A 16,124-nucleotide genomic window follows, 5' to 3' on the forward strand; every position below is an offset into this window, starting at 1 on the left:
CACCTGTAGAATGTGGGTAATGGCTGTGGTGTGCGTGTGTGTGCGTGTGTGTGTATATGTGTGTGTGTATGTGTATATATGTGCATGTGCGTGTAGAAGCACAAATGAAGTCACACTCTGTACAACATTCTAAACTTTGTTTCATAAACGACATGTCTTGGAAATATTCCCATGTCAATGCATAAACTTTTCCCCAGTTTTTAGTAGCTCCATATATCCTGCTTTATGGCTGCACCATGAACTCATTTAGCCAAGCTTCCATGCATGGACATGTAGGTTGTTTCTGGTTGTTTGCTTTCACAAACGATGCTGCAGGGAATTTCCTCGTACACCATCTTGGCTCACTCACGTGAGCACATCTCTAGGATCAGTCCCTAGAAGTGAGATTCCTGGGGCAGAGGGTACGAGCATTTAACATTTCAAAAGATATTACCAAATTAGACAGTTTAATTTGCAAGTGTGTCTTTTTAGGAGAAAATCTGTTAGATTAAGTCCACCCTGTAAATGTTATATTTGAGTAGTTCATTTATTAAGTTGATTTGTGTTCTGCCTGTTCCCCAAAAGGGCTCAAGGAAGCTTATAGCAAGAAGCAAATCAAATAAGGCTGAAAATAATAAGCATACAGGGAAAAGCCAGTAGGGTGATGGGAACAGCGAACACTTACTCTGAGCGCTTGCTGTGTGCCAGATACTGTTCCAAGTGCTCTATATGTATGCATTTATCTAACCATCACAGTCTCATTAGGAAGGGATTAACATCCCCATTTTATAGATGGGGAAACCGAGGCCCAGAGGGGCTAGGTAACTTGTTCAGTGTCACACAGTTAGTAAGTGGCAGAGCTGGGATTTGAACCCAGGCGGTCTGGTGTCAAAGTCTGTCCTCTCAGCCATTATGATGCTCTGCCTCCCCAAATCAGGGGTTAGAGAGAGGAAGGAGGAAGCTGGACGAATAAGGGTTGTCGTTATAGCTGTGATTCATTTATTCAACCTTTCATTCATTCAGCGATCAGTTTATCCATTCACTCATTCAACAAATAATTATCCAGGGCAGTTCTTTGCCAAGAGTGCTGGGGTAACATTGAACAGAAGTATATGTGGTCCCCAGCTCTGCTTGATCATGAGGGTCAAACCACTTTGTGGGTGCGCTCCCCTGGATGGAGTTCTGATGGACGTGTTCATTCGAGAGCGAGGATCCTCCGAGCCCCCAGGTCCTCAGCCTCAGTATCGCTGCCTCGGTCCCCCTCGTGCAGCGTCAGCCAGAGCCTTTGGCCTGCTCTTCGTAGCCCATTGGGATCCCCTGAGAGGGGCATGGGGGGCAGGTTTGCAGGCAGCCCTGTAAGCCTCATTCCCTGGGCCTGATCTGAGCTATGACATCCTTACTGCTGGTGTGTGGTGGCCTCAGGTCCCAGAGGGAGAGGGGCAGCCCCAGTTCTCTGGTGGGAAAAGCACTGGCCACACAGCCTCTCTCTTTGCTTGGACACTGATTGGCCAGTCTTGGATAAATCGAGGTTTCTAGCCTTAGCTTTTCCATCTGTAAAATGGTAAAAATCTGCCTTTTCTGCTTTGTCTCTTTAAAGTCTGAGTGAAGTGAACACAATACAACAAACAATTCATTCAACAAGTATTTTTTAGTGCCCAAGTGTGCCCAGCACTGAACTGGGCCCTGGGACTGCCATGAGGAACAGGATGACCTAGCCCCGTGCTCTTGGAGTGCTCAGGCTGGTGGGGAGACAGACATGAGTCAGTTACAGCACAAATAATACCAAACGTTTCTGGAGTGCTTACTACATGCCAGGCACATTTCTAAGCAACTTACAGAGGTCAGCCCAGTTAATCTTTACAGCAGCCCCAAGAGGTGGGTGCTTTTATGACCCCCACTTCAAGGTGAGAAACTGAGGCTCAGCATGATTAAGTAACTTGCCCCGAGTCAACATCTAATCAGAGAAGTGAGGATTCATCTGCAGGGCCCTGGCTTCTCAACCTGCATCTCTAAACAAGGCACCATTTTGCTTCTATGCTATAAAATGATACGGAGAAAAAGAACAGGATGGTCCACAAGAGAGTAATAGTAAGGACCTAATTTATACCGGGGCGTTTGGGGAAGACCCCTAGGAGGAGGTGGCTTTGGAGAAGAGATATGAAGGAAGAGAAAGAGCCAGGCTTGCAGAGCAGGGTGTGTGTGGAGAATTGGACAAAGGAGAGGGAACAGCACATGCAGAGGTCCTGAGGTAGGCAGGACTTTGGGGGCATTTGTAGAGTAGAGAGAAAGCCCCTGTCGCTGGGATCATGAATTGGAGGTGCCTTTGAGACTTGGTACATTCCTGGCACAGTGGCAGAGCTCAGTGGAGGTTAGCTCTTATGTGTCCTTTCTGAAAGATGAGAAATCAGAAGGGAATCAGAAGAAGGGAAACAAGATTTCGGGGAAGGCCTGCTTCCCCAAGCCTCTGGGTGAGCACAGCAGGTATCATCTCAAGGCATTAGCGTTAGAACAGATAAATCCCGTGTGGTCACCTCTGGCCTCCTTCTCCAGGCGTGGGTCCTGCAGGGGACCCCTTTGCTGGAGAATCCTCAGAGGGGTTCAGGGCCCCACCTTTTGAGGACTCCTCCTTTGTCAAATTCACTGTGTGTGTTTCCTTCTTCTCCATCAGCCCTGGAGTGGGAAGAAGACAGCTCCAACCTGCTTTGAAAGCTGAGCAAATAAAGCTCTTTTACAATTGGTTCCATTGTACAGAGAGCATTAGACTGATTTATTCAAATCAATTCTGGGTAAAAGCCATAAAAGAGAGCTTAAGAATGAGTTCTGTTTCCCCAGGAAACCCAGAGGATGGATTAGCACCTGAAGGGGGGCTGGTGCGTGACTGGCTTCAGAGGGGCCTCGGAGGCAGCTGGCGCTCCAGGCAGACTCAGCGAGCATAGTCCTGGGGGACTGACGTCAGATGTGGCCCCCATTGGTGGCTCCTTGAGCTCCTGGGTGGGGAGAAAGGGTCCAGTGCTGTTTTTTTTGGCTCTTGAAGGGAAGGAGGGCTTGTCATGAAGCACGTTTTGGAAGAATAAGCTGCCACAGCTGGAAGAATCATCAGATAACTGGTCAGAGCCCCTCCTTTTTGGGAGCTGGATGGTGGGTGGAGCGGAGGGAGGCTAAGACCCAGAGAACAGAAGTGAGTGAGCAGAAGAGCCAGAATTCAAATTCAAGTCTCTCAGCTCCCTTGTCCAGTGCTGTTAGCATCACAGCATCGATGTCTCAGCTTGAAAAAATACACCTTGATGGTAAGGTCTATCATGTATCCAACTAAAAATACTTATGCTTTGATTTAAGTCTCTTTCCTTTTCTTGTTACTCCATACACGTGGAGAAAACCTCACCAGCATTGTCTTTATAAAAATTCTTTGTTGAGATTGGAAGATAGGAGAAAAAATAATCTCTAAGCCCACTTAACCCTAATTCATTGACCTTCTCTGTGTAGGACTAGTCTCTGCCCTATAAACCATCTTGCTCTTGCCCTTTTAATGCTCATGCCTGTGTCTGTCCCTTACTAGCTGTGTCACTCTGATCAAGTTACTCCACCTCTCTGAGCTCAGCGTTCTCACCTGTATAGCGGGAATAGTGCCTACCTCATAGAGTTCTTGTCACGACTGGATAGCATGATGCATATAAGGCGATTAGCAGTGCCTGGCTCTATCAACGCTCAAAAATGTTAGCTCTTTTAAAATTATTTGCACAGGGTAATGAACTTCTTCCCAGGTAGGTAACATCTGTTGTTTTTGCTGCTCTTGGATTGATCTCGTCTGCTTCCCATCCTATTGCTAGGGTGGGACACGGACACGTCCCTCTCTCCCTGACCCTCCCCACCTCCCCCACAGCATATATGTGCACACAGAGCCAGTTACACGCACATTTGGGTATATGTAACACGGACTCTCCTTTCTTAGTTGCAAGTAAGAGAGGGTAGCAAGTGTGGGCGGTGAGAAAGAATCTGAGTCCTTACTTCTTAGCCCATTTATTCACCAACACGTTCCCTGCTCTGGATGGAAAAATGTCATGTTTGGAGTTAGTACATCCTGGGACCGGTAGATGAAGTGTGGACCTGAGTATTTAACCCTTTCGATCCTTTGTCTCTTCTGCAGGGGCTCAGTGCCCAAATCAATCAGGCGTCAGAGCCGAGACAAGGTATCTCCAGGTGGTGCTTATGCATACTGTGTTTTCTCGGCCAGCTGGATTGCATCCCTGTATCTGTCATAGAAACTTCCCTCCTCGGACACAACTTTGACATCACCACAGGTGTGCTCAAATAGCACTAAGTAGAGGGGAGGAGGAGAGGGAAGGAGGGGTCGAGGGAAGGGGAGCAAGAGGGAGTGAGAGGACGGATGGGGAGAGAGGGCGAGTCAGAAATCCAGTCATCCACTGCTCCGGAGAAGGGGAGATTTGCTCTGGCCATGGTGCTGAAGTAGAAGTCTAGGTGTGAGGGACTGGAAAAGTGACACTGCCAGTGACAATGGGGATATTTGGCTAGGGTCCTCAGAGATTACGTATTGATTAAAGTAGGAGGAAGCCTAGGAGGAAGAGAAGAGATAGTTATGAGAGAGAAAGAGAGAGAGAGAGAACAGAGAGAGAGAGAGAGGAAAGAGGAAGAAGATGTATGCATACAGACAGCAGTGGAATGACTCGTGCCTAGATGAAGGGTCAAATGTCACAGGTCCACAATGGAGAGACAACACACATCTCTTTTGCAAGCCTTTCCATTCACTTCCCCAGGCTCCTTAAATTGTGTGTGTGTGCACACGTGTGTAAGAACAGGGGTTATTGTTACGGTATGAATTCTGTTCAGCAGATCCTCCTCATGGCCATAGGCAGTACGGTAGCATAGCTGGGGCACAAACACAGGTGGCCTTGCCCACTGGGACTCTTGCTGAGGGTTGGTAACTCTATAGGAGGAAAGATGAAAGACACTTCTGATCTGTCTTAGGAGTCTTTGACTGCTTGCTCAGCCCAAGGGTGAGGAATTTCCTACTCTATCTAGATAATCAAGGGCATCTCCCAACCCATGGGGTGGCCATTTCGTTTTCTCTGGTGTAATCTTCTGGAGGTAACCAGGGGCTTGCTGTCTACCTTCTGTGCCTCACATGGACCTCCCAGGGACCCCACTGCCCTCCACTAAGCCCAGGGCTTTCCACGCAGGAAGATAAGCTGTTGGGCAGGTGGCTGTTTCGTGGCTTAGAGCTCAGACTCAGAAGACAGACGTACCTGGGCTCAAACCTTATTTCCATCACTTACTGTGGCCTCGGGTTGCCTTTCTTCACCTCTTGTCTTGTTGCTAATATGGATGTGGAGGGTCCCGGGTGGTGAGTGGTGTCTGGACACAAGAGAGAACTAAGGATGAGGCTCTTGCTAATGTTAACCCTGGACTTATCACAGAACAAATTGTGGTCTTTGCGGGTCTTAAACAGTCAAGTCAGCCTGATCTTATAGCAATTGCCAGAAAGTTCTGGAAGGTGGTGTCACTGAGAGGCACGACATGGGCTCGAGGCAGACAATTGAGATGCAAGTCCCAGTTCCATCCCTTAAGAGTTGGGTGACCTTGGGCCAGTTGTTTAACTTCTCAGAGATTCAGCTTCCTTATCTGTAAAACAGGGATCGTAATGATAATAATACCCACCTCAATGGGCCAATTATTAAACACTAAGCAAGCTAATATATGTAAGTGTTTAGAACAGTGCCCAACTCTCAAAAACATCAGCTATTATTATTAGTTTGCTAGTATTATTACCATGGCTCTTATTAACTGGATGGCACATAGAAGTAACTTGTGCTTCTTGTCCTCAGTCTCCTTACCTGAAAAATGGGTGTGCTGATAGTAATTACTTCATAGAGCTAGTATGAGAAAGAAATGAGATAGTTCACATAAAGTGCCTTGCACAGTGGAGGCATCCAAATGGCAATGTTTCTCCTTTTCTCCTTTCCTTGGCCATATTCAAGATCAAGGTATATTCAATATTGGAGGAAATGCACAGTTCGGTGGTGGTTCTTGCCTTTTTGGGGGTCATGGAATCCTTTGTAAATTTGAATGCAGAGTCATATCTTCCTCTGAGAAAAACAGAACATGCACATACAATTTCAGCGGGTTCAATAGTTCACAAGCTATTATGGGTTTTTATCCCATTGCCCACAAAAACTCATTTTAATCTCCCCTTCACACAGTGAATTAGAGTTTTCTGGAAAAAAACATGACCCACAAAAACGAGCCCTTAAACGTCAAGCTCTGATGATGGCGAAATGTCAAGAGTCTGATGGCCATAGAGGGCTTGGCTGTGGGTCTGTCCAGAAGCTTCCGAGCTCAGGACCTCTGCCTGCTCCGGGAATCACCATGTGCACTCCCATCGCTGCCCCATGGCCCCGTCTGGGGCTGTCTCATGGCTCGAGATAATGGTGTTGGGGATGGGGGACCCTGCCTGCCTCCTCTCCCAGTGCTGTCTCTCCACACACAGGCTGTGTGGGCGCTGCCTTTAATGCTCTCTCTCTAAACTCTGCAATTTACGGTGCAGTCATGCCAGGGAGAAGGCAGGGATTCGTCTTTGTTATAAGTGTTGTGTGTGTATTAAAAGGCTCTTGCAGCAATCAGCACCCCATGGCAGAAAACAATGGGACACAGCACCTACCCATTTAGTAAGAACAAGAGGAGGGGAGATTTGGATAATCAAGACAAATATCTTTGTGCCCAAGATACCTCCAGGAAGGGCTGTCAGGAATGGTTTAGATAAATGCTGATGTCTGATGTTTGCGCTCTTGTCCTGGAGACGCCTGCTCACCAATTTGGTTCAGAGCTGAGGAGGGAAAATTTTGGGTGGTGGGGGGTGTTTCTGGAGAGACCTCCAGAAACCCTATGCATGAATTATGTAAGTAGATGAAGAGCTGGATTGCAATGATCCTTGGGAGGAGAAGGAGAAAGACACGAGATTCCACTCATATTCTAGAGTTAAAAGTGACATGGTCAAAAAGGGACATTTTTGACCCTAGAATCTGGTGACTTGTTGGAATGTCATTTGCATTTTGATAATATAACAAGAAAATTTAAAATTAAGAATAAACTACCAGCAGGATTATGCTGTCATTGTTGGGCTGATGGAAAGCTTGTTGATGGCCTTGGTAGGAACTATGGGTCCCCATGTAATTTACAGGTGCAGATCACACATGTTCCAAATGAAGTAGAAGCCGAGAGACTATAAGCAAAGATGCACGGTCATCTAGTGGCACAGTTTGGGAGGAGAAAGCCACCGTGTTTCCAGTGACTACTGAAGGGAAGTAAGATAGGATTTATAGGATTCTTATCAATGATGCAGAGCAGCACAGATCCTGACTCTTCAGTTTAGCACATTGGGGGTCATGGCTGACACTGGGAGTCATGGTTGACACTGGGAGTCATGGCTGACACTGGGGGGTCATGGCTGACACTGGAGGTCATAGCTGACACTAGGGGTCATGGCTGACATCGGGGTCATGGCTGACATCAGGGATCATGGCTGACGTGGGTGTCATGGCTGACACTGGGTGTCATGGCTGACTTGGAGGTCATGGCTGACATTGGGTGTCATGGCTGACGTTGAGGGTCATGGCTGACACTGGGGGGTCATGGCTGACACTGGGAGTCATGGCTGACATTGAGGGTCATGGCTGACATTGGGGGTCATGGCTGACATTGGGGGGTCATGGCTGACATTGGAGAGTCATGGCTGACATTGGGGGTCGTGGCTGACATTGGGGTGTCGTGGCTGAATTGGGGTGTCGTGGCTGACATTGGGGGTCGTGGCTGACATTGGGGGTCGTGGCTGACACTGGGAGTCATGGCTGACACGGGGGTCATGGCTGACATGGGGGTCATGGCTGACACTGGGGATCATCGCTGACACTGGGTGTCATGGCTGAAGTTGGGTGTCATGGATGACATTGAGGGTCATGGCTCACGTTGAGGGTCATGGCTGTCGTTGGGGGTCATGGCTGACATGGGGAGGTCATGGCTGACATTGGGAGTCATGGCTGACATTGGAGGTCATGGTTGACATCGGGAGTCATGGCTGACGTTGGAGGTCATGGCTGACATTGGGGGTCATGGCTGACATTGGGGGTCATGGCTGACATTGGGCGTCATGGCTGACACTGGGGGTCATGGCTGACAGTTAATGGGCATGCTGTAGGTGGTGTGTAGGTGGCACTAGGAGTTACATGGCTTGTGGGGCAGTTGCCTGAAGAAGTTATGGGTTTGGTGGGGTCAGTGCCCCCCGTTGGGATTGTCCATTGAAGAGGAAGCAGCAATGCCTTGGGACTAGGGGTCTGCCCTTCTGGGGGTCAGAGCCTAGATAGCTTAGATGGGAGGGAGCCTGGCGAGAGTGCTTGTCTCATCTTGAAGGAGTCCTGGCCCTCAGCTAACTACCCAATGTGGGTGTCCCTGGGAAGAGGGTGGTCTTAACCACTGGATTCCCCCCTCAATCTCCCAAATGGCTAGAAGTTTGCAAGAGGGATTTTAGCAGGGAAGCTATGGGGTTTGTGCTCCTCATGCCCTAATTCACGGCCAGCTTAAGATGTCAGACTCAGAGCTTCTTGTGGCCGACTTGGCTCCAGCGCGGCATGCAGCTGTCGCCCCGGCCCTTGCCTCTGACTTCCTGGGCTTCGGCTGACAGTTTCACCCTTATTCAGCCTCCCTCCTTCTCTTGCACCTGTGCCTCAGGATCCTCCAACTCCAGGGCCAGACTTGCCTTCCCTATAAGAAAAGCACATGAGTTAATAGTATTTAAAGATAGATACACTTACTTTCTGAGCCCTTTACTATGTGTCAGGCTAAGAGCTTTATATGCATAATTTTGTTCACTTTTCACAGTAATCCCACGAGGCACTATTATGCCCATTTTACAGATGAGGAAACTGAAGCTCCCAAAGGTCGTTTTCCTTGCCTGAGATTGTGTAGCTAAGAGCAAAGCCAGAACCCCACCTGAGCTCTGCTGCAGAGCCCCGGCTGAGCTAACCTGCCCTCTAAGCCCCACTGTGGAAGGGTGAGAATCTGGACATCTTTGAGACCGGCCAAAGGGGCTTCCCCATCAGCACCCCAAATCCTCCTGAAGCCACCCTGCTTACCCTTGTCTGGCAGGAGCCGGCTGGGCCACAGCAGGGTTAGGCTCCGTGGTAGACGTTGGTGTCTTTGCCCACATCCCTTGTCCTCACCACTTCCGCACATGCTGATGTGCCTCTGCCCGAGGCTCTCTGTGACCACCAACACCCGCTTCGCCAGAAGTTCTCTGGAATTAAGACCTTCTAGGGAGTGTCTCTCAGTCAAGATGGTGAGACTTGGTGGGTGTATACCCCAGCTCCCGCACCCCTAGTTGGGATAACCCTGAAGTGCACTGCCTACACTTTCTCCCAGTCGGATTAGCTCTAGGGGTATCCACAGTGGTAACTTGGTTGACAACAAACCCTTTATATGCTGCCTTCCCTTCTCCATCCCATGTCATCTATCTATTACCAGAGTTTCCTGGAATCACCTCCAAAATAAACATTGAATGCATTTGAATCATTGTGTTGGATTCTGCTTTTGGGGGGACCCAAGCTCTTTTTGGTTTCAGGTGCATCTTCTCTGGGGGTGTGTGGGTTAGGATGGCGTCCAAAGACCTGGCCAATGCAGATGGCGTATCTTCCTTCAAATGGTCTATAATCTCTTTTACAGTTTCCATCATTTTAGCTTTTTGTTTTATTACTTACTTATTCTATACCTAAGGTGGCCTCCCAAGGAATTTACAGACATTTTCCCAGGTGAGCATCACAGGGCTTCCTTTTGTTCTGGCCTCTCCCCACTCTGACCATTAGATCTAGTCAAGCCGCCAGAAGGTTGAGGAGTGGTCCCTGGGGAATCTGGTCCCACTGGCTTGGTAAACTCCTACCCTTTCTTTTGATGTCAGGCCCTATGACCTTTTGATTGTCCCTAATTTTCCTGACTCATTTCAAATGCTGCAGAAAATAGACTTGACACAATGACCTTGGGCCGGGCTGGGTGAGTGGGGACCAGAACCCTGAATTATGCTTTCTTCCGGAAGATGTCAGACTGCTTTGTGGTTAAGAGCACAGCCTCTAAGCTGGATACCCTGGGTTTGAATCCCAGCTTTGCCACTGTGGAATAACCCCAGGATGGCTTTGGAGCCTCACTGGACCCCCTAGGAGATGGACTTGAGCTAAAGTCCATTGATGACCTGACCTCTATAGGCCCAACTCTGACTGGCGGACCCCAGTGCCCTTTTCGTCTCCTGGAATTAGTTCAGTACAGAATCTGTGTCCAGTGATCCAGGGAAGGTCCGATCATTTCCTTTCCCACAATGCAGTCACTCTGGTAAAAGGCTGTAGGCCCCTTAGGAAAGGCTGGGAGAAAGATTAATGGTACACATTTTTGGCAGGGTACCAGGATCCTTCCTCAAGGGGACTCGACGCCTCTTCATTCAAGGGGGTCTGGGTCTGTAAACTGGCTCAAGTCTGGGCATTGACTGAGGAGTCATGACTCTCTGTTTTTATGATTCAAGTTAGATGTTCGTTCACTGGACCTAGAACTCTTCTGCTTATACAGATCAAGCAAGAATACAGTAGGCGTCCCATCTATTTCACTTGTAGGAACACCGTGATCAACTAGTCAGAGCCGTAAGTGTGCGCCCGGGACTCTTCTGATTGCTGCTTTGACCCTGCTGTCTGTTACGGTAACCACGCCCACCTTGCCTTTGGTGGTTGAGCGACGCCATGTGGCTCCTGCCACCCTGGGATCCAATGACCCCCATTGCACTTAGGTCTCCCAATTCAGTGGCAGCAGTTCCCACTGGAAGTTGCCTTGGGCATATCACTTACCCTCTTTATGCCTCAGTATCCTCATCCATATAGTGGCGATAATAACAGGGTTGTGTGTTTAGCTGAATTAATATGTGGAAAGCAACAGAAGAGAGTCTTGAAGCCCACCTGTGGTTATTAGAATGATTTGTGCTGGGGAAAGGGAAGACATGCAGGGGAGAGGAGGGGGCTGGAGCGAGGAGGGAAGATGCAGGATGCAGAGAACACTGAGCGGGAGCAGTGTTCCCATTTACTCACCCAGCAAATGTTGCTTGGGCATCTACTATATGCAGCCCACTGTGAGAGCTGTTAAGGATAAAATCTTGAACAAGGCAGAGGCAGTGGGGGAAGTGGGGAAACAGTTAAACGAGCAATTGCAATACGGTCTGAACGCTTGGTTGGGGAAACTCCTGGAATGTAGGAGCCTGGTGCTCACTCAGCCTGCCCTGGGCACTGGGAAAAGTGCTTAAATGCCCAGAAAATACCTCCTGGTTCAACTTACCCCACAGCTGAGGAGGGAGCCCCACATTGATGCTAAGGGCACATCGGGGGCACACTCAGAGTTATCAAACCATCACCCCAAAATATTTGCCTGTCTGCACTGCTGCCTCGCTGAGCCCCTGCAGTGGTCCTCCATCTGGTCCGGCCCTGCGTGCCTGGTCCTGGCAACCTCTCCACCTGCCACACTGCTCTCCCCTCACCTACCCTGCTGCAAACCCAGAGGCTTCTTGCTGCCTCCCTCCCAGCCTCTGGGCTGTTGCACGTGCCTGAACACCCTTCACTTGGCTGAGAACTGCTCATCTTGTAGTCTCCATTCAGTGGTCGCCTCCTCTGTTCCTCTCCCAACCCCAAACCTGCTGGGGCTCTTCTCTTTCCTCTCCCACGCACCCAGCGCTCCTTCGCGGCCCTCTGCCTCCTTGACAATGTCAATCACTCAGTGCCTTCCTCACCAGGCAGGGAGCTCCACATGGGCAGAGACAATGCCTGCCATGGTCACCATTACAACCCGCTCCTGCATCGCTGTGCCTGGCTCATAGCGATGCTATATAAACGTCCTTGACAGGTAAGCACAGCTTTGAAAGATGATGTCTTTGCATTAAGCACGTCATCCTCCAGGCCAAATTCTTCGTGCGTTTTCAGTAGCCTCAGTTTGCCGGCCATTTCCAAATCATTCAAGATGCAGAATAATACAAAGACCAGGGTGTCCATCCTCGCAGGACGTTGGAGAAGCAGACGTCTGTCTGTCCCTTCGCTCCTCCCTCCCTTGGGCAGAGAAGCCATCGGGGTGCAACCCGGGGGCAGGGCTTTGCCAGAGCTGGGCTGGCTCCTGGACAGGTGAGCCCCGCGCAGGCCTCTTCCACGCGTGCCCGCGGTGCGCGCGAGCAGCCAGCAGGGGGCGGCAGAGAGACAGGAGTGGTCCACGGAGGAGCCCAGCTCCGAGCCGAGCCGCGCGAACCCACCGAGCCCGCGCTCAGAAGCCGGATCTCCCACCGACAGGCCGCTGGGTTCGGGAGGCTGCTGGGTCCTTCCGCTTCCCCAAGTGCAGGCAGAGCCCCTGGAGCCATGGCCAGTCCTTCTGGCAGCCCCGAAGACACCGGCAAGCTCAGAGGCAGGGATGGGCGGCAGAGGTGGGAGGAGGAAGATGCCCCTCCGGAGGAGAAGAGGTTGAGGCTGGGGCTGGAAGGAGGAAGCGCAGCGAAGGAGGAAGGAGAAGACGCGCCACGTCTGGGCAGGGAAGAGACTGGCACCCAGACAGGTGGCGAAGGCAGAGGTGTAAGTGAGCGGGGGCGCGGGAGGCACGGGGGCTGGGGGCGGGCAGGGATGCCCCCCGTCCGCTGTCGAGTCCAAGTTGATAATTGGGCAGCAACTCCTGCGGGCGGGCGGGCGCGATGTGACAGCTGGTGGGGACCTCCTGAGAAACTAGATGCTCGGTTGTCGCTGGCAACCCCCTTCTTGTTTATGTAGCATCGACTTGCTGATTCTCCCGCGACACCGCTGGCTGGAGGGCTGTGGGCTCTGTGGTTGGCCAAAAAGGGGAGGGGGATCTCTGTGTCCTGGGGGTCCCCAGAAGGGGAGGGAGGTGGGGTTGCTCGGAGCACCCCCATCCTGGGCAGGGCTGTCTGTGGGACTTTGCTGGTTGCGTGTGCCTCTCACCAGGTAAGGGTCTGGGGTGGGATGTACCTGGGCACAGGCTCTGCCAAACCCGGCCCCATCAGCATGTGGGCAGGCAGCAGCTCACCAAGCCCCTCGTTGGCACGCATCTTCCTGTTATTGATCCCCTTTCTGTTGGGCAGCGAGAGTTGAGAGAGAAGGCAGGTGGCTTCCACCCCCAACGTCACTCTCCTCTCCCCATCCCTTCAGAGAGGGACATCAAGGCAAAGTTCTGTGCATCCCCTTGGCTGCCACCGTGCTCTGGTCTCCGCCGGGTGAGGGTGATTTGTGGCATATGTGCGTGGGTACGTGAGTCACCAGGTGTGTGTGGGACGGAGCTACGTGGCCAGCTTGACCCCCTGGCTCCTGCTTTCTGCTTCCTCTCCTGAATCTTCCACTTGTAACCTGGCTGACCTTACATTTGGGGAGCACAAGTGTCTGAAGGACAGATGAGGGCTGGCTGGACAGCTGTCCCCTTGGCGAGGGCTGTCACCTCGAGAGTTTTTCATGGATAATGGGGTTGACCTTTCGTTTCTTCCAAATGTTTTTATTCTTGACCGTTTGCTGGGCTGAGCTGGTCTTAAACATTTGATGAGTGGCTAGTGAGCCCCACGAGGGAGAGGCCCCCTTCCTCCTCTCGCATCCACGCGGGCAGCGGCAGCCTCCCTCCTGCTTGCGGGGCTGCGTCGGAGCTCAGCTGACCCGGCGTGCGGCTGCTCCCAGGCGCTGCTTCAGAGCCCTCACCTCCCTGTGGCCGCCATTGGGTTCAGACTGTGGGCCACCTGGGCGCCGAGACCAGGTGAATCTCCCTGGAGACCCCAGGAGAAGGCTAGTCCCTAGGAAAGAGTTGCTGGGACACGTCGTGACGAGGACGAGGAGGGAGTAACATTGCAGGGCGGTGAGAGGAAAGGGTCTGGTCTGAAACACTACTGTGGGGGCAGCGCCATGCTGTGAAACTTTTCCCGTTAGAAGCCCCTCCCTCCTCCTGTCACCTCCCTCTTTTACATGGAACTTTGCGAAAGACCAGGATCCCGGAATGGAGTGAAGTGACCAAGAGCAATGGCATGCTTAAGAAGGTGGGTTTGGAGCAGTGTTCTTGCCTGCTCAGGTTTGAATCCTAGTTCCTGCCCTCCTTAGCTGGGTGACCCAGGGCACATGACTTAACCTCTCTGAGACTTTATGTTCTCAGTGGCAAAATGGATATGTCAACAGGCCCCATTTCACGGGGTTATCATTCCTGAGATTAAGTAAAGGTTATCCACAGAAAGCACTTAGCATCGTGCCTGGCCCATAGTATGTGCTCAGTAAATGTGATTTAGTGTTGAAATCCACTCCATGCAGCTTGCTTGATGCGATGTTTGGTTCAAGAGATAAGGGTCTTAGGCCAGAACCTCCGTGTTAAATGCTTTCTGCAGGTTGAAGGAATTATGTATAGATGATGAAATTTTTAAAAGGCAGAAACCCCATTGTTCACAAAAGAAAGGTTTGAAAGATTGTGTCATAACTGGACAGAAACCGTCCTTGTTTCCTGAGCTTGAATACAATTTTCTGCATTTGGGTATCTGGGTCTTCTAGGGGGCGGTGGCACCTCACAGAGAGGGTGTCTGGGTTTTCAAGTTTAAATGTTGACCACAGCCCGGGCTGCCCAGAATGCCCGTCACACAGATTTCTCCTCCTTTTTAGTTTCTATAGGAATATTCCCCTTAAAGAGCCAGGAAGCAGTTTCAGCTGGTGCCAGGAGCAGCAGCTATTTCTTTGGGGAGAGACCCCGTTTCTTCACTCAAATACCATGTCCAAATGGATCAAGACTAACAGAACGCTTTTTCATGAGGTTTCGTCTGTGTAGACCATTAGCTCAGCTGAAATGTCAAAAACACCCTCGTTCTTTAATAGCGCATTATTTTTAGATGCAGATCATTTTGGGCTTTTCTCTGCAGAAGCTGCCTGGGCATCACCTTCCTGTCCATGTTGTATCCAGACGTTTTTCAGGATAAAATACACTTTCCTGTCACCAGGTCCAGTGCTCTGGATGGCTGAGGTTTACGTGTGACCTGTTGTTCCTCAGAGTGGCCCCCAGGCTTGGCTCTTGTCTTTAAGGAGGAGGTTGCTTCATCTGGCGGTTGCTGGAGGATGCTTTTAGGAGGTAAACTCGGTGCCTGTGTCCTGCTGGAGGTGTGGCAGAAGGAGGGGGTGTGCCTGGTGAAGTCTGCTCACCCACCAGGGCTCAGAGGTTTCACAGACTCCTTTTGTCCCCTCCAGGACCAGCGATGCTGAGAAGGTATTGAAGAACTGGTCCTCCCAGGGCCTTTATTGGTTCCTTTAGAGTGAGCCCAGGGTGAGTCTGACCCACAGCTCTTCCTGGAGGGAGAGAAACGTCTCTCCTGGGTAATTGGTTACCAACCTCAGCCATTTGTTCTGCTTTCCCCAAGATCAGGCAGCTTGGCATAGATTTCTGGGTTGTTCTGAGCAGAACTGAGCATGCAAGGGGGGATAACTCGTCAGAATCCTTGACATCCCCTGGTGGGCTCTCAACTCGAGAGGCCCCGGAGTTGAGACTAGATCAGGAAGGTTGTTGTCAGCGTGGGGCTCCCTGTGGGGTGAATCCACTCCACAGGTCTTCCCTTCTTGCTGGTGATGGTCTGCACCTGCGTGTCTCAGCTTGGCACTGTCGACATTCGGGGCCACATCATTCTGTGTTGTGAGGGCCGTCCTGTGTACTGTAGGATGCCAGTCAGCATCCCTGGCCTCTACCCACTGGATGCTGGTAGCACTGCCTCCCCACCCCAAGTGTGACGACCCCAAGTGCTAATGTCTGGGGATGGGGGAGGAGGCAGGTGAAGTCACCTCGGCAGAGGGCCACTGGTCTACACTTGCAAAAATGTTTCAGAGTGCGGGTGTTGAGTTTGGATCCTAGCTGTACCACTTAGGAGCTATGTGGCCTTGGGACATTTACACAACCTCCATGGGCCTCAGTTTCCTCCTCTGTAAAATGGAGATAAAGAGATACAATCTCCCTGGAGGGTTCTGTGGGGACTCCATAAAATTACAAGATAATAAATGGAAAATGCTTGGCATAGAATTTAGACATAGAAAAAAAGCACAAAACAAATGGGAATGCCATTTCTAATT

The 16,124-nt window shown here is 50.8% G+C and overlaps 1 pseudogene; it reads right to left on the reverse strand.

Annotated features, from left to right (window-relative positions):
- LOC147913554 (uncharacterized) overlaps nt 1-8,025 on the reverse strand; it is a 77,536-nt pseudogene extending 69,511 nt beyond the window's left edge.
- Nucleotides 8,026-16,124: the final 8,099 nt, after the last annotated feature.

Source organism: Ceratotherium simum, chromosome 26 (genome assembly GCF_057802395.1).
Source record: "Ceratotherium simum simum isolate JZ-2026a chromosome 26, ASM5780239v1, whole genome shotgun sequence".
Classification (NCBI taxonomy): domain Eukaryota; kingdom Metazoa; phylum Chordata; class Mammalia; order Perissodactyla; family Rhinocerotidae; genus Ceratotherium; species Ceratotherium simum.